This window comes from Mauremys mutica, chromosome 4 (assembly GCF_020497125.1).
Source record: "Mauremys mutica isolate MM-2020 ecotype Southern chromosome 4, ASM2049712v1, whole genome shotgun sequence".
NCBI classification, from domain to species: domain Eukaryota; kingdom Metazoa; phylum Chordata; order Testudines; family Geoemydidae; genus Mauremys; species Mauremys mutica.
Genome location: NC_059075.1, coordinates 102797528 through 102816187, shown reverse-complemented (window position 1 = coordinate 102816187; position 18660 = coordinate 102797528). Strand labels below are relative to the sequence as shown.

Genomic DNA, 18660 nt, shown 5'->3' with positions numbered 1-18660 from the left:
CTCATTGCAAGATTAAGGTTTAAAAAGTCACTAAGAGTTTGATGCTTCAGTTGCAAAACAGACAAAAGTCCCCTTGATTTTAACTGAAATTATGTGTGATATTTTCTGTTGTTTGTAAAGATAGACCAGAATGGTCATAGAGCACATATATCTATATATAATTATCCAGGTAATGGTGTTATAGAAAATTCCTAGATATTGGAATAGAGCCTCATTTTAATTGCATATGTGCTCAAGACATTCAATAATTAACATATCACAGAAATTCTCAGTTAGTTACATTTTATAGACAGGGAAACTGAGACACAGCTGGGTTGATCAGATATGTTGAAAAAAAGATGAGTCTGAGCCAGAAGCTGGGAATGGGTGTCAGGGGATGGATCACTTGATGATTACTTGTTCTGTTCATTCTCTCTGGGGCACCTGGCATTGGCCACTATCAGAAGACCGGATACTGGGCTAGATGGACCTTTGGTGTGACCCAGTATGGCCGTTCTTATGTTCTTATGAGCCATTCCCACCCATTCCAGAGTGGGACATATGTGCAATGGGAGTCGAAGCCTCAGGGCAGCAGTAGCAGTCATGGAGTGACTCTGTCATCTGGGAGGAAGGAATTCTCAACCTTCCTGGAATCCCACAAGGCACAGGCAATATACTCAGGCTGTGTGCTGAGAAATATATTAGTACCTCAGTCAAAATCAAACAACGTGCTCATGCACAGTAATTTAAAATGATTTTACATTTATAATGGCAAAATGTAATTTCCATTTTCTCTCTTTTGGAATGATACACTTTCATGCCAACATTTGCTGTACCTCTGAGGAGACTGAACAGCCACAAGTCGCTCTCCTGCCTATCATATTTCAGAAACAGGTGCATGAACTTTGCTTGAGTGACTTGGCATTCTGGTTTTCCTCCCTTGTTTCCGAAAATACTACATCATACAGTTTGATAAAGTTCCTGAAAATCATTAGTTGGTCCCACAACTCCCTTGGGTCAAATCCAGCAATCTTTAATCAGCACAGCTCAGCTGAATCAGTGGGAACTCTTGCCTAAGAAAGACTAGGTATAACTTAAGTGGTTTGGCCAGAAGTGAAAATTGAAGTTCTAAGGCTTTAGATCAGGTCAGTTGAATTTAAAACAAACACAACAATGATGCTCCAGCTGATCTACTGTGGAACTAGAGATAGCTTAGGGAACATTACTTTGATGATTGTAACATAGAAGTTGTGAAAAATCTTCATTTTAAAAAAAATAATTTTTACAATGTGAGGCTGTCACTCAGAACAACTTATTTAGTATTTTTGACAACGAGCTAAATTCTGCCCTGGGTCCTTATGTGCAAATCTCGTTTACTCCTGTTAGTTGTCTCTGTTTGCTTGAAACACCCAACTTACTAGCAGTTGCTGATCTTGCTGGGAAAAGGTTAAGAGAGTTCTAATAACTAACCGATATAGGTGGCTGTTTACTCCAGCTCCTTATGTCAGGATTGAGTAACTCTCTAGAGAAAGGATGGGGATGTGCTGAGCAGTTATGAGATAGGAACTGTAGAAGCTGCTAAACCTGGGGAAATTGCTTGAGCTGCATGCTGCTAATTTCTTTGTTAATAAAACTGGACTCCATGAAAGATAGTCAGTTTTTTACTTCAGAGTGTTGGCTATGTTGTAAAGCAGGTTGGGAAAGGCACCTACTTACACCCTCTTACTCTGAAAAAAAACAGTGGTTCTGGGGTTAAAATGCACCATTAACATGCTTTGTCTGTTTACAGGGTGGTAAATTCAATGGGTAGTGCATCCATATATATAAAGTAAGAATTTGGCTTTTAGTGTGTTATCTAATTAAATATGCAACCTTACCTTCTTTGTACTCTCAAGACTCCCAAAGATCAGTGGGAATTTTGGTATATGCAGTATTCAGTATGCAGCCCTGTGCAGAGATGAGGGCTATATGGCTCTTTGGTGAAAAATAGATATTGCAATATGAAAATTTGTCTAAGAAAATATTGAAGAAGTTGTTTCCAGTATTTATTGAATGCAACACTTTCTGTAATATAGATACCTTTTAAACAACATTTTGCATGATCATTTAAAAAAAAAAAACCAAACCCATGCGGGCTAGAAATGTTTTCAAACTTTCACTCCCTTTTGATATCAGGCATTGCTTTCCACTGAGTCCTTTGTGTATTCTGAATGTCTGGAAGCCAAAATATTTTGTTTTAACTCCCACTCTATAGTATTTCCCAGCTGTGTACTTATATGGTGTAATAAAAGGATTTAACAAATGAAAAATAGCAGCTGCATTTGGAGATTCCCTTTGTGCTCCCTTTTCATTCGACGGATTCAGCAATGTGTAACAACTGTAACGTCAGACCTGTAATGTCTTACACTACAAGTATCGTATACCCACCCATTTGATTTTACAGAGGGAGGTGAGGGGGAATTGAACTATAGAAGGATTTGGTCCTGCAATGTGCCATTGCAGAGCTGGAGACATTCTCACTATATTTCTAACTTTAACTTAAAATAAAAATGGCTGGAGATGTGGATATTTATTTATGTTGATAAATCTGCTAGCAAAAAACATTGTTCCTATGTGAAGGGCTAAATTCTCCCTTTCTGGGGAAAAAAAAAACCCTAACAGCCCCCTGCCCCTAACTGCCTCAAACTTAGGGAATGGGGAAAAATTACAAAAATTGTGCAGGCTTGAAGGTACAGAAGTCACACTGAATTCTCCCATGTGGGAGGGATTAGCAAGCGACACATATAAAGCTTGTAAATTGCATTGAAAAATGATTTCCTTGTGGAAACTGATTAGGAACAGTTGGTGATATAGGATGGGGAGGAGTCAGAGGAAGACCATAGTGTTCAATATTGTAGCTAGATTTAAAAAGTAGCTGGATAATTTTATGACCAATAATATTTGTACTGGTAGTTAGCCATGTTAAAAAAGTGGTAATCATGATTCACACTTCATTCACTGCAGGGGCCAGGAAACAATTCCCTTTTATCCTTAATCTGAAGTATCAGGTATAGGCAGTGTCAGTGACAGGCCACAAGACTAGATGAACAAATGGTCTGATCCACTATGACAAATTGTATGGTATGTTCCCATGATTCTAAGTATTAGAGTTGGGCCTGCAGTGGGATTCTAAATTCACACACCTTTAACTGAATTAATTCTGGAGTCTGACTTCATGTTGCAGGATCTTCTCTGCTAAATACATGTGGGAGGAGAACAAAGGGCCAGATTCTGATGCCTATATGACACTCTAGTGATGTATATGGTCTGTAAAGGAGCAGTAATGGCCCTGGGGAGAATTCTCCCTTCACAGGAGCTCCTCTCGCCCCACTCCTTGCAGCACCTGCTGAAGGAGGCATGGCAGGGGAGGGACTGAGACAAGATGTGTCAGGAGCAGGGGGTGGGGAGTGCCATAGCATTTTGCACTACAGCTGTGCTAAGATGTATGGGTAGCCCATAGGAAGTCATGGGGAGACCAGCTACTGGGGCTACTATGTTTTATGCAGGGAGCTGTATTGGCCTCTGGAGCAGACAGAATCTGAGAGAGAATGATAGCTCAGTGGTTTGAGCATTGGCCTACTAAACCCAGCAGTTATGAGTTCAATCCCTGAGGGGGCCATTTAGGTATCAGGGGCAAAAATCTGTCTGGGGATTGGTCCTGCTTTGAGCAGAGGGTTGGACTAGATAACCGAAGGTCCTTTCCAACCCTGATATTCTATGATTAATAAGATACAAAGTTGCTTAAAGACCTCTTTTCCCCCTCATCTACACTGTCTGTGCTGTGCCTCCTGCCACAGCACAGAATATAGTCCAAAGGATAGTGTTATCTGGGACACAGGCACTTTGTGCATGGGAAGGCAAACACATTATGGCATTACAAGCTTATTACATCCATGGGGTGCTATTTTATCCCCTACATTTTATAATATCAAATAGAGGTGATTGCGTTTGGAACGGGTATTGATTTCATTGGGTTATATGTCAAATGAGAGAACTGTTATATATTTTACATAGTAATAACATCAAGATTATATATCTGTTGCAGATTTCATGTTAAGCAAGCTCATAGGTCTGCAGCTCTTGCTGTGTCTGTGCACGACTCTCATCAATGTTGATGGGAATGTTGCGCACAAAAGAGAATAGACCTGATATTGTGTTTGTTATCTTTGTTATTTGTTATCTTTTACATAGTTTTTTTAAGCCAACAATTATCCAGTTTAACTTTCTATAGCCTCAGAAAAACTATTAATGTCAGAAAGATAACAGAAGTTGGTGGAACTATGTAGGCCTTAATGGCTCATTGCTGATAACCAGAAACAAACGATACTAGACTTCTCTTAGTATAAAAGCAGTTTTTAACTTTAAAAGAAATGTACATTAGCTCTGGTTTTTCAGAAGAGATAATTCAATAATTTTCAGACTTATTAAGCTTTGTCATGGTTGTTTGGAATTGTGTTGTTATATAAGTTCATGGCTTCAAATTCTCAAAGTTAAAGTTATAATTTATTTTAAAATACCCGCATTTTTAATTGACTTGGTAGCTCGATGCAGGTATAAAATGAACCTCCAATTCAGTGTCCGCAAGAGTTCTCAGTAGCTGAATTGCTCAGATAAACTGTTCTTTGCATGTGCACATCTATATGAGCATCAACTGCAAATCCACAATGATAATATTCTTTGTAGGGTGCCAGGTGATGAGTATGGAATAAATGTCCAGATAGATAAACACTTTACACTCGATTACACAGATGCAAAGTCTTGGTTGAAAATAACAAGTGCTAAAAGGAAAATTACATGCTTCATTCTATTTCTCTATTATTATATGCATCTGTATGGGCAACTATAATGCAAAAAAGATAGATAGTATTTTTTTAAAAAGCTAATTGTGGCTCTGGACCCCTTTATTTTTATGTTGGTCTGTGATCTGCAAACAATTAGGCATGTTCTTAACTTGACTTCAGTAGAACTATTTGTGTACATAAAGTTAAGCACATGTCCAAATATTTACAGGATTGGGGCCTTGGTTATATTAGAATCATGAGTAGAACATTGTTTATCTTTTAAATTAAAAGTAACAAAACAAAATTGTTCCCTCAATAAAGTGGAGGATAACGTGTTTTGTAAGGATAACTAAACAGGTGATTAACTTTGTTTAGGGGGAATCAGATAATTACTATTTTGGTTCACTAGTTATTGTATTATTTTTATTCTTGATGCTGTGTAAAAAATTTTTAAAACTTAGGTGGTTACTTTAACTGTTTTCCCTATGTTCTTGGAAGAATATTGTTAAAACTGAGTTAATCACCACCTGAATACCTCACAGAGGACTCCTAGTTTTTATCTTGGTCAGTCCAAATCTATAGACCCTTTATTTGACCATTTCATCTCTTTATAAAGCAGTGTTTGAAAAATTCCCTCTCTCCCCCAGTTCTGTATATTTACAATGTATTTTTCAAAAGTAGAAGCATTAACATGCTATAAGTTGTTTGATTTTTTTTCCTTGGGCAAGAAGGAATCAGGTATGCGTGCTGATTAACACACTCCAGTCATTAACATGTGATTATGTGGGCTGCATATTGAGCACCTGCCAAAAGATAAAATTCAGCACTGTACTACATCTGTGCAAGGACTTTCTGCATTTCTTTTGTACTTTGACAGCTCAAGAAAAATCAGTCTTTGGTATCTTTGTTCAGTATAATAAAACTGTGTACATAAAATGTCTTCATGGAGGCAGGAAAGATACATGTATTTATTTTAATCTTTGAGGCCGTGAAAATCCTGTGACTGGGACTTAGACAGCAGTCAGTGTAATATGAATCTCCTAAGGTACTGTATCATATGAACATAAGATTGTTCACATACAGTTTACAACATTCCTGCATGTTTATAAGGATTATCTGTTCTGGGATTCAGCCAGTGTTCTTCTAATTCACAACAGTTTTATGTGATACCTTTATGTCTCATAAATGTCTTGTTTTTATTTCAATGTCCCAAATGTTTCAGCAGTGTTTACCTTAAAGAAATACAAGTATTTTATGCATCAGGCTAGCTTTTTGCACACGTTCCACTGCAAACACTAAAAGACACACACAAAGCATGTCGCATGTGACATGTCACAGTGTACAAAGAGGGGCCTGTATGTGTATTTAATATTGCTAAAATATGTTTTTATTCTGAAATTTACAGTACAGTTAGCATTAAATTGGACCTGTAAAAAAGCCAGTTGTGAGCAGGTTCAGTGTATACCAGGTAATCTATTATTCCCAAACCACACAACCTTTGTTTTACTTGACTGCTTCAAATTACATAGAGTGCAAATATTTAAGTGTCTGTCTGTATACGCCAAAAAGTATTCAGACTGATCTTAAGGCCTCCTCAATTTCAGATCAGACAATGATTGAACTCTGTCTCATTCTATAGATATTTCATTAGAGTACACTGCTTATATATGGCACTCCACTTCTCAGTGCCACACAGAGTATAAATAAACATTTTAAACCAACAAGAGCACAATATAACTTAATAGATACTAGTGAAGGACTGTATACTTGTGACAAACTAATATACCCTGCAACATGCCTTATCTAATAGCGAGTAGCATTTCCCTCCATTAACTTTTTCTTATTAAGGGCAGATTTAACTGAAGTTTAAGGCCAGGCCACAACATGGCTGAAAGGTGTTGGTTCTGTATTGCCAAACCTAAAATCCAATCAGATGATAATACTGGATTCAGAAGATCAAGAGAATACTATAGCACTCAACCCTTATGCATCAAAACATGGGCAGGATATTATCTGACGACGGGTTTATTGCCCCACCTCAATGATCGTTCACTGTGTTTGACTATATTGAAACCTCTCTCTGTTTTGGGATGTGAGCAGAATGCCTGTCAAACTGGTAATTTTTATCTCTCTGCCTTTGCTCCTTCATATTATATGGAGGTTTTGGTTTTCTCCAGTTTTGCTTATCTCTAGTTGGAAGGGACTGCTCTGGTTGGCCAATTAAATTTTAAATCAAGCAGGAAAGACCCTGTATTCTTCCTTCCACATACATATCTAATATTGCCTTGAATAGTTCCATTCGTTGTGCCATATATAACTCACTAGACTGAGTCTTATCCAGCACAACTTTTACACCTTTTATCTAAACTAAATTTCTTTTTTGTTACTTTAGCCCATTATTTTTTGTGTTAGAATAGGATACACGGTGAATTTTGTTTTATTTTATATTATTGACTTTTTAGAAATTGGTAAAGGGCTAAATCCAAGTTCTCAATTCGTGTTCAGTCCTTAATCAGGCAGATCTGAATGAGTAATGGGTGTTTTACTCGAGTAAATGCAGAGGAAAAGGCTTCAGATTTTAGCCCACTTGTTACCTTTTGTCTTTTCACTTAGCATAAATTGTCTAGGCTTTACAAATGATGTTACCTCAATAGCTCCTGGCAAGTCATTCTCAAGCCTTAAATATAAATTACAAATCTTTCCTAATAAAACTTTTTTTATAATCAGATGGAAATTAGAAATGATCATATAGACATTTCATTTCACTTAATTCTGTTTCATTAGAGCCCTTAAAAAAGGAAACCTTTAATATTGTGATTGGAAATGATTTTGTTAACATTTGTTTTCATTATATGTTAACTCCAATCTGGCTCAAAGTACCAGCATGCTGCTAGTACTTGGAATAAAAACCACTCTGGATATCCAACTTTCCTGGGGTGTTTACATGTGTCCCATTCAATGCACAGATTGATAAATATCCCTTTATAACAGAAAAGCCTCAGCCACATGGAAATAAAGGAATGCAACGAACACATTTTATGTTATTAGTATTTGTTTTCCACTTTTTTCTGGCCATTCATCTTAGTGTTTTTGTTGAACTCTAGTGGAAACAGTTTGTGTTTTCTTGTTGGCTATTGAACAAGATATGATTGACAGTCAGCAGCCTACAATCAAAGTTTGAACATTTGTAATTAAAGTTACACTCTTACATTATAAACTAACACTTTCCCCTAATTTTCTGGAGTCTTCTGCCTATTATTTTTGTCCACAATATTGCTCCTTCTCCCATCTTTATAGGGCAGGCATGGCCAAACTGTGGCTCGCGAGCTGAATGCGTCTCTCTTACAGTTAAAGTGCGGCTTGTGGAGCTCCTCATGTGCCCCTCATTCTCTAGCTACCAGACTGGACGGGGGGGAAGCTTGGTGCTTCTGCCCTACATCAGTGTGGTAGGACTGGGCTTCTGCCCTGTGTTGGGGTGGTGGGACTGGGGGCTTTTGCCCTACAGGGAGTGGAGAGTCTAAGGACTTTATCTCCACGGAGGGGCATTGGAGCAGAAGCCCTGTGCCCTGGCAGGTGCTGCCCTGTCGGGCAGGTTGTGCATGTCCTGCGGCTCTCAAACTTCTGAATATTGTTGCATGCGGCTCAGAGGGTAAATAAGTATGGCCGCTCCTCTTATAGAGGGTAAAATATGTGTCCCTTGTACAAAATACAAGAACTAGAATAAAGGTCGGGAGTGGTCCTCTATCAGTGACCACAGGCTTCTGCATTTTTCCTGCTTAGGGTTTGTGACCAGTGGATTCATGCACTTCATCAAACTGCTGGCCCACTCAAAGCCTTCACCATAGTCCCTAATAGAGAACTACCATGGTGTCTGGTTCTGTGGGATGCACCAGGCTGCAGAGTCCCAAGATGTAACCCTTTGCTTTCCACCTCAACAACAGGGCAGAATTACAATAATTCCAGTGTGGTTTGGGCCTTCAGCAGATGAAGCTGGAATATTTCACCCCAAGTTTGCAGGATCCATTTCACTGTGAGGCTGCAGAATCCAGGATGTGGCTTCTATTTTTCCTTCCTAATGTTTAAAATAGGAATGTAGGGTTCTGTTAGTATTAATGGGAGATGTGTTTGTACGGAAGACTGAGTACACCTGATGGTGTCTATGAAAATCAGTGAGCGTAAGAGGAGGGTCTTTTTTTTTTTAATGTTAAAGGTAAGATATATCAACATACCGTATGTTGCATGGTGTCAATTACATTCTTTTCTTTATGTTCTGCCCTACAATCTTTCAGAGATGGAACTGTCATTTCGTGTGTGTATTCTGTTTTAGAAATGAAAGAGCTTCAGAAGTGTCACTTTAGTTGCTTTGTAAAACTGTCTTTAGACACTGAGGTCAGGGATGTTGGGCCAGTTTCTGATACTTTCATACATGTGGAATAGTACTTTATCCATGACTAGTCCTGTTGAAACCAATGGGACTACTAACAGAATAACAGACAACTTAACAAAAGTAAGTGTGCTAGAATCTGACACACAAAAAAATGAGGTTTTTTTTTCAATACTGAGAAAATTGTAGTTATTAAATTCTTATCAAATCCATCTTTTCACAAATAAAATAAAAAATGTTATAGGGCTTAAGATTTTTTCTACTTACGTGCCATAACTCAGAATGACAATGATTTTAAAATATGAAATGTAGCAGATGATTGATCTAAGATGTTGGTCTAACTGCTTTTATTTATTTAATTTTAATTTTATTTTTAGAGTTAACTATTTAAATTTGAAATGTACTAATTTCAAATAAGTTTTGTGGAGATTTTTGCCATATATGCCTCAGATGCTCAGTGTAAAATTCATGCCAAAACATTTGTACATATTACCCTAGTGTAAGGATTTTAAAAGGACCAGTATGGAGTACAGAATACATAACACATACTGCTGTTCCGACATTGTTTCTGCCTTTGACAGAACTTCTCTTGCTTGGGCCATTCACAGGAGCTCCAAAAAGACCCACCCAAGAGGCCAATCACTGTTTATCCTTCCCAGACTGAGAAGACCTGTAAAAGTGCCACATATTTCTCCATTATGCCCTTTGATTAGCTAATGGAGGTTACGGCCAGGTATAACAAGGGCCAAGGATTCACACAAGAAAGCCTGTACTATGCTGTACCAACAACACAAATGATGCTTCCTCATCAGTCTTCCTGTGCATTAGGGCAGCAGTCTATGGGCTTACTGAAGGTTTGATTTTTGTGTACCAACCACCCTTTCCTTGATTGTTCAATATGTAGTGATTGTAGCATTCATGAATTGATAGTTTCTTCTGTACAATTGTTTTATTTTCCTGGACTTCATCAATGTCAATTTAGGGATTCAGGTTCTATGACCATAGATGGATATTTTATCTGGTATAAGGGTGCTTTGCCCAGGCTAGGGTGAATTGTTTATCTAATGTAAGACATTTTGGGGCCATTTTCTATCCTTATTTGCATGTGCCATGGCCTGGCAAGGAAATTAATATTTTATATAATAAATATATATTTTAAATATTTTTCTACTATGATTGGACTGACTGTGTTGCAGTACAGCTGGTAAAACACCTGTTATTTTTTGCTGGAAATTTTGAATTTTTTTATTTTTTTTATTTTTCCCACAAAACGCTTTCAACCTTTTAATGAAAAACTGAAACAAAAAAACATTTGGTTTTTGAAAACCAAAAATGTTCACCAAAAATGTATTTTAATTTTTAAAAAATAAAAAACTTGGAAATTTCAACTAAAGTGAAAAATTTCTTTGAAAATTTTGTGGACCAAGATGCCGTTGTATGAGCACAGGCCACAGCAGATATGCCTTTTCCAACCAGGCAAAAATAAGAGGTGTATAGCAGGCAGTGGGACTTTTGTCATTGACAATAGTGGGAGCAGGATCATGGCTCAATATCTACTTTGTCTATTAAAACCCAGCATTTTTAAGCACAGGTTAATGGGTGTCCCCACTGGGCTGTAAGTAGTTGAATTTCAGTTGTCCTGGCTGGATCTCTGTCTTTCTAGGTTGCATGACAATTAAGTTTCAAATACTGTCAACCCTGCAATTGATAACTTAAAAACATACATAAAACTGGGGGGAAAAAACCCAGGGGAAAACTGTTTTAAATACAAAGTCTTTCTTAGGGCATTACGATTTATCATGTACTTTTTTATCATAAGCCATCTGCCAATTTTATTTAACCTGATATTAAGAGTTTGTCCTGAAATGTCACCTTTTTTGGGTGATTTTTAGATAATGAACAGGCCGTGTTTCAGGATCAGAAAAATTCTGCACTGCTTCTATAAGCATGTATAATTCCTTTATTATTAACTAGTAATAATATGTGAGTGGGAGGATTTTATTAAAAGCCTAGTGAGCATTCTCTACCAGATCTCAGCTTAGGTTAAAGTGAAAAGAAAAAGTGGACTTTGCTATATTATTTGTAGTAAATGATATTTTTACCAGGAGTAGTCTGAATCACAGTCACCATTTTACATCTGTGGGTTTTTTTCAACTCTCTATTCCCATTAGAAGTGAAATATGATTCTTAGCAAGAGGAAATAATATTTTTGTATTTATAAATTTTAATATTCTTTTCCTATTTCTTGATTTGGAATTGAATTAACATTAATGCAGATTTAATAATGTTGTAGGCTAATTCTACCAGATTTTCATCATTTTTTGGTTGCTAAAGTGTACTCTGTATATAATCCACCTTTTCTGCATAGACGGCAAGTTTGCTATTTAGCTTTTTTCCACTATTTTGTCTTTTTACCCAACCTTGAAATCCTTATTCACTGAAATCAGTTAGAATGTTATACTTTGGAAAATGCAACTTTCAAAGAGAGTTAAAGATATGATTTCCAGCTTAGTCAGAAAAATCTAATTTATGGTAAAAGAACCATTTTAAAAAAAAATTGAGTGTTTATGGTTGTATCAATTGACTAGTTTCCTGAGCAGCTTGAATACTGCCTGTATTTGGTCATCAGACTATATCTGAATATCTTCAGTTAATACTCACATAAGAACGGCCATATTGGGTCCGACCAAAGGTCCATATAGCCCAGTATCCTGTCTTCCAACAGTGGCCAATGCCAGATGCTTCAGAGGGAATGAACAGAACCGGTAATCATCAAGCGATTCATCCCGTCGCCCATTTCCAGCTTCTCGCATTCTTTTGTCCATCCTCCTATCATAAGTTAATCTCAGAAGTATTGACAGAAATTGAACTGAACTAGGAATTCTCATCAGCGCTATGGATCTGCTCTGCTCTGCTCTGCTAGACCTGTCCAATGGGCAACATTTAAGTTGATTCTGACACCAGGAAGATCAAGCTAGCTAGCCAGACAAGGGTAGGATCTCCTTCCCTACAGAACTCTCTGTACCTTCAAGGGAACTATTTTCCCCTTTTCCCCTTATGGGGGGAGGAACAGTGGCCTTCTACACACTTACCTCCCGAATTTCTACTAAAAGCTCATTATGCTCTTATTAAAACTGATTGAGACATTGAGGAGAAAAAAATGAAAAGGCAGTCAGTCCTTCAGGAACTTGCTTCTTGGCTGAGCAAGTAATAAATCATTACTGTAGTAGGAACTCCCTTTGAAATAGCGGATCTCACAGGTGGGTCATCGTCCCAGTGAAAATGTCCTTAAAAGGCCATCCTTGCCCCACTGTTTCTCCCACTGTCTAGTTCACTTTTTTACTTGAGATCAGCTTATTTTTATAATTGGAATGCACACAATGCAGTCAGTTGCAGATACACAGGATACGCTAGTGGAATAGCTATAAAAATATCTTTTTTAGCCTTTTCCTTTTGAACTTTGTAATCTTTCTTACTGCTAGGGTCTTTCAGAAATTTTTGTCCCAAATGCATGGCCATTTAGATTTTTCTAACATAGTTCTGCTATTATTAGATAAGGTATTTACACTGGACTGGCCTTCAGTCTCCATTTGCCCATTTAATCCCTTGAATATCTTTCAGCTTGTGCAGTTTTCCTGTTGACTCCTCAGCTATTCTGTTTCCAGTTGCTAATTTCGGAGGAAAATGAGTTTTGGGAACTCATCTTTGGTGGGGTGTCTTAAAGTGCCAGTTTAGTTTTGGAACTGCGAATGGGGTAGCCTCATGTTGATCCCAGTGCTGGAGATTCCAGAGCCATCGAATCTTGGGAACACAGTTTTTTATTCCTCTGAGGATTTTCTCCTAAAGTGGTTTATTACTACTTGAACCAACCCAATTTTCCTGCTCACAGGTTATCACTTTTTCTCTACCCAGTAAATGTATACATTTTCTCAGGAGCAAATTCTGCCCCTCCCCCTTTGTGGGCATCTAGGTTTATGGGCAAAGTGTAAACATTGTGGTTCAGCTCAGCATGCCGTTCAGTGGTGGTAGGATTTGGAGAAATTAGCATATATAGGCTTCAACCTTTGCTTCCCAGGGAACATCTGTGTGGGACTCATTCCATGTATGCCATCAGGGTGGGACAGGGTGTTAGATGCTAGAACTCTAAATTATTTCTGCGTACTCTATAGATCAGGTGAGTCTATTATCTCCATCTTAGAGGTATAATTAAAGTTAGCTTCCTTCTCTGAAGGCCTGGTGCAAAACTCATTGAAGGTAATGGAAAGACTCCTAAGGACTTCAGTGGGCTTTGGGTCAGAAAGAATTAGGACTGACTGAGAAGCCTTGCAGGGAAAAAGCCAAGCTCTGGTAGTGGGTTTAGGCTGAAATTTATGCTTTGCTTTTTGTTGCTGTTAAGAACATAAGAATGGCCAGACAGGGTCAGACTAATGGTTCATCTAGCCCAGTATCCTATATTCTGACAGTGGCCAGTGCCAGATGCTTCAGAGGGAATATACCGAACAGGGCAGTTTATTGAGTGATCTGTTCCCTGTCATCCAGTTCCAGCTTCTGGCAGTCAGAGGTTTTGGGACAACTAGAAGATAGAATTGCATCCCTGACCATCTTGGCTAATAGCCATTGATGGACCTATCCTTCATGAGCTTATCTAACTCTTTTTTGAACCCAGTTATGTATTTAACTGTTATACTGATGTTTAACAATAAAAGCAAACCCAATATATGTGTAGAGAGAGACTGTGTGGATGGCTGCTCAGAGGGGATTTTGGGGCTAAGAGGTGTTGCAACTTTGCAAATCCACCAGCTGGACACCCAGTCCTTGAAGATGGAGCACAGTGTTGACAGGCCTACTGCAGCCTTGGTGCTTCAGCAGTGGCCATGGAGCATTGCCTTTGGATGATAGTGATAATTCCCCTCCCTCTGGGGATTAGGACTGTTGTCTCGCTATGTTGTTCTGCAGCTCCTTTCTTGCTACTCAGGAGCTATAGCACCTTGTCTTTGTGGCTTAGCCCTCCGGCCAATTCACAATAGTCCTCCCCTTCTGAGGTTCTGTCAAACTCCTCTACAGCGTCCCAGACAGTGCTTAAGTCCACTGCCCTGGCTGAGTCACTCCCTCAGTGACTGGGATGAACGGTCCCAGACATGCTTCATGATCATTGCCCCGGCTATGTCACTTGTTCAGTGGCTGATAGGGGAACCCAGGTTCACCCTCTGCTCTGGGTTCTGGTCCAGGACCCTATCTGGACCATATCAGCCAAGGTGTGTGTTACCTCAAATGCTGCCTCTCCCTTCCTGCTCCTCTTCCTCTCCTACTCTGCCTATCCAAGGCTCAGAGTCTCCATCCTAGCAAAAACGCTATCTCCTGGGTCTGCTAGATAAACCCTCCCTCTTCGGTCCAAAGCCCCTTTCTCTACCTTATCCCAGGGAGAGTGACTGAAGCCTCCTCCCTGCAGTACCCTTTCTGCTACCAGCTCCCTGATTTTATAGAAGTTCCTCCATAGGTGAGCTTCCCTTAATTAGGGTTCTGTTCTTAGTGCAAATATCCCCCAACTTGCAGCCCACGAGGGTTAATTGGTCCATCTGGCCTACATTAGCCCCTTCTGGGTGAGTGTGTGGAGCATACCCCATCAGTGAACAAATGCATTTTCAGAATAGCTATCAAATATTCCCACCTTTGTAGATGATGGTAATAATGCCATGTTGAACATTGGTAGATGGTGATCTGTCATCACCATCTTCTTGGTCGTCAGTAGACCTTGCCCTGCTTGTTCGTTGTTTGTATTGTTCATTCTGCAGTTTTGCACAGCCACTTCTTAATCCCATTAAGGCTGGAGCAGGGTTTTATGTCTGCCATTGTTAACTTTGTCTTGTTACCTTTTTTTTCAGACTTCTATTTCACCAGGGACACGTCACAGTAAATATTCTACCTTGTACTACTTCAGCTCAAAGGGTAGTAAGGATACTATTGTTGTGAATGTTATGCATTTGCAATGGCATTAGGGGGATGGTTCTCAATAGTACTAACACATTTTCTATCAAGCCTTGAATATATTACTATAATCAGTATTATTTTATTGTACGTATAGTACTTAAAATGTAGAGTTTCTAGACATATTCCTTGCCCCAGACTGTTCACAATCTTATCTAGATAAAACCAACAAAATTAAAACACAGAGCAATAATTTGGGGAAGTGGAGGGCATGGGTAATTTTTGGTGCAGAGGTTTTAAGAGGGAGTTTTGAGAATCCAGTCTTATATCCATTTCAGTGAATGGTACTAAGAGGAAATGAGAGTAGAGATGTATATGAGGGCCTTGGACTGGAGACTGAGGAGCTTGAATTTAATACAGCAAGAGAAGAAGCCAATTAAGGGATTCAAAGGTGGGCAACGTGGTGAGAGCAATGAAAGGAAGAAATTAGCAGCAGGTCATTGGTGCTTAGTTTTTAGCTTCTTTGCAAAATACTAATTTCTTTCCATTGCAAAAAAAGATGCCATATTTATTTCTGATATAGTGTATAATTTTCATTGTGTAAGTTATGCAAATACCCCATTTGGTGTACACAATATCAATACTCATGCATATAGGTATACGTGACTATTTTTGACTTAAAATTCATTTGTTTGCTCATTCTTATCTGTTTAAGTCTGTAAAGTTACTTCCAGTTATGTATATCAGAAGTATTCTAATCTTTGTTCTGTAAGAAAATGATGTGACCTAAAGACTGAAGGAGTAATACATGAGTGTGCATTGTATGCATATCATATGTTCAGTGTAATTATGTGTATTCATTTGATTTTCTCTATTCCTTTGAATCTGACGGTAGAAGGAAATTTGGATGAAAGTGATCATAAAATGATAGATTTCATTATTCTAAGAAAAGGAAGGAGTGAAAGCAGCAGAATAAGGACAATGGACTGCAAAAAAGTAGATTTTAACAAACTCAAAGAACTAGTAGGTAAGGTCCCATGAGAAGAAAATCTAAGGGAAAAGGAAGTTCAGGAGGACTGATGGTTTCTGAAAGAGAAAATATTAAAGGCACAACTGCAAACTACCCCAATGCAAAGCAAAGACAGGAAGACTAGTAAGAGGCCAATATGATTCCATGAGGAGTTCTTTAATGACCTGAAAATTAAAGAAGAATTATACAGAAAGTGGAAACATGGACAAATTGCTAAGGATGAATACAAAATAATAGCACAAACATGTAAGGACAAAATCAGAAGAGTGAAGGCAGAAAATGAGTTACACCTAGCAAGGGATATTAAAGGCAATAAGAAAAGGTTTTATCAATACATTAGGCCCAAGAGAAAGATGAAAGAAAGTGTAGGTCCTCTACTTAGTGGGGAAAGGGAGCTAACAACAGATGACATCAAGAAAGCTGAGATGTTTAATGCCTATTTTACTTCAGTCTTCACTAGAAAGATTAATTGTGACCAGATGCTTAACAGAATTAATATTAACAACAGGGGAGAAGGAGCACAAGCGAGAATAGGGAAAGAACAGGTTAAAGCCAACATGAATTTGTCAAGTACAAGTCATGCCAAACCAACCTAATTTCCTTCTTGGACAGGGTTGCTGGTCTAGTGGGGAAGCAGTAGACGTGATATATCTTGATTTTAGCAAGGCTTTTGACACAGTCCCATATGATATTTTCATAAGAAAACTAGAGAAATGTGGTCTTGATTAAATTACTGTTAGGTGGGTTCATAACTGGTTGAAAGTTTGTACTCAGAGTAATTATCAATGTGCTACTGTCAAACTAGTGGGATCATGCAGAGATCTTTCCTGGGCGTGGTAATATTCAACATTTTCATTAATGATTTGGATAATGGAGTGGAGAGTTTGCTTATAAAAGTTGCATATGACACCAAGATGAGTGGAATTGCAAGCGCTTTGAAGAACCGGGTTAGAATTCAAAATGATCTTGAAAAATTGGAGAATTGGTCTGAAATCAAGAAGATGAAATTCAGTAAAGAGAAGTGCAAAGTACTGTGCTTAGGAAAAAAAATCAAATGCACAAATACAAAATTATGAATGACTGGTTAGACAGTAGTATTGTGGGAAAGAATGTGGGAATTATAGTGGATCACAAATTAAATAAGAGTCAACAATGAGATGCAATTACAAAAAAGACTATCATTCTGGGGTATATAACAGGCATGTCGTATGTAAGACATATCAGGTAACTGTCTTTTCTTGGCACCAGTGACACCTCAGCTGGAATATTCTGTCCAGTTTTGGGTGCCACACTTTAAGAAAGATGTGGACAAATTGGAGAGAGTCCAGAGGAAGGCAATACAAATAATAAAAGTTTTAGAAAACCTGACCTATAAGGAAAGGTTAATTGACCCTCCCCCCAAAAAGAGGGAGGAGTTATGTGATAAATCTTGAAATATGTTAAGGTCTGTTATAAAGAGAATGGTAATCAATTGTTCTCCATGTCCACTGAAGGTAGGACAAGTAGTAATGGGCTTAATCTGCAGCAAGGGAGATGTAGGTTAGATATTAGGAAAAACTTTCAAACTATAAGGATAGTTAAGAACTGTAACAGGCTTCCAAGGGAGATTGTGGAATTTGTCACTCAAGGTTATTAAGAACAGGTTATACCAGGGGTCGGCAACCTTTCAGAAGTGCTGTGCCGAGTCTTCATTTTTTCACTCTGATTTAAGGTTTCGCGTGCCAGTAACACATTTTAATGTTCTTAGAAGGGCTCTTTCTATAAGTCTGCAATATATAACTAAACTATTGTTGTATGTAAAGTAAATAAGTTTTTTAAAAAGGTTTAAGAAGCTTCATTTAAAATTAATAAAATGCAGAGCCCCCCCGGACCAGTGGCCAGGACCCAGGCAGTGTGAGTGCCACTGAAAATCAGCTTGCGTGCCGCCTTCGGCACCCGTGCCATAGGTTGCCTACCCCTGGGTTATACAAACACTGGTCGGGTGGTCTAGGTATACTTGGTCCTGCCATGCCTTGTCTAGCCACCATGTCCAGCATGGGTGGCTACACAAGATGACCTTTTGAGGTTCCTTCCAGCCCTATATTTTTATGATTCTATAAAAGCAATGGACCCCAGATCCTTAACTAGTATGAATTGGCTTACCTCTTTTGAAGTTCTGGAGCTATGCTGCTTTACACCTGCTGAAGATCTGGCCCAATGTTTTTAATTTGATCTCTCTTGTGCTTTCTTTGATACTACATGTAAGGGATCAACATGCAAATTGCGCAAACGAAGAGAAGATTCAAGAGACCTAAAGCATTTATTGAAACAAATGGCAATAGATCGTTTCTCATAAAAAAATTTAATCTGTCATTCTTTGAGTAGGAAATATTCTGTATCTTAAGGGGGAAGTGTGAAAGCTGAGAATCATCGACAAGGCAGGGCTTAAGTAAGGCGGGGGCATGATCAAACATTGTAACTGAGGCAACTAAACTTCTATAAGACCACCACCTTCCTTAAATTGTACTTTGCCCTGGGGAACT

At 38.4% G+C, this 18660-nt stretch overlaps 1 protein-coding gene across 2 annotated transcripts in view; it reads left to right on the top strand.

The window, feature by feature from the left end:
* SOX6 (SRY-box transcription factor 6) overlaps positions 1 to 18660 on the top strand; it is a 385937-nt gene that overhangs the window by 107399 nt on the left and 259878 nt on the right. The window lies entirely within an intron of this gene.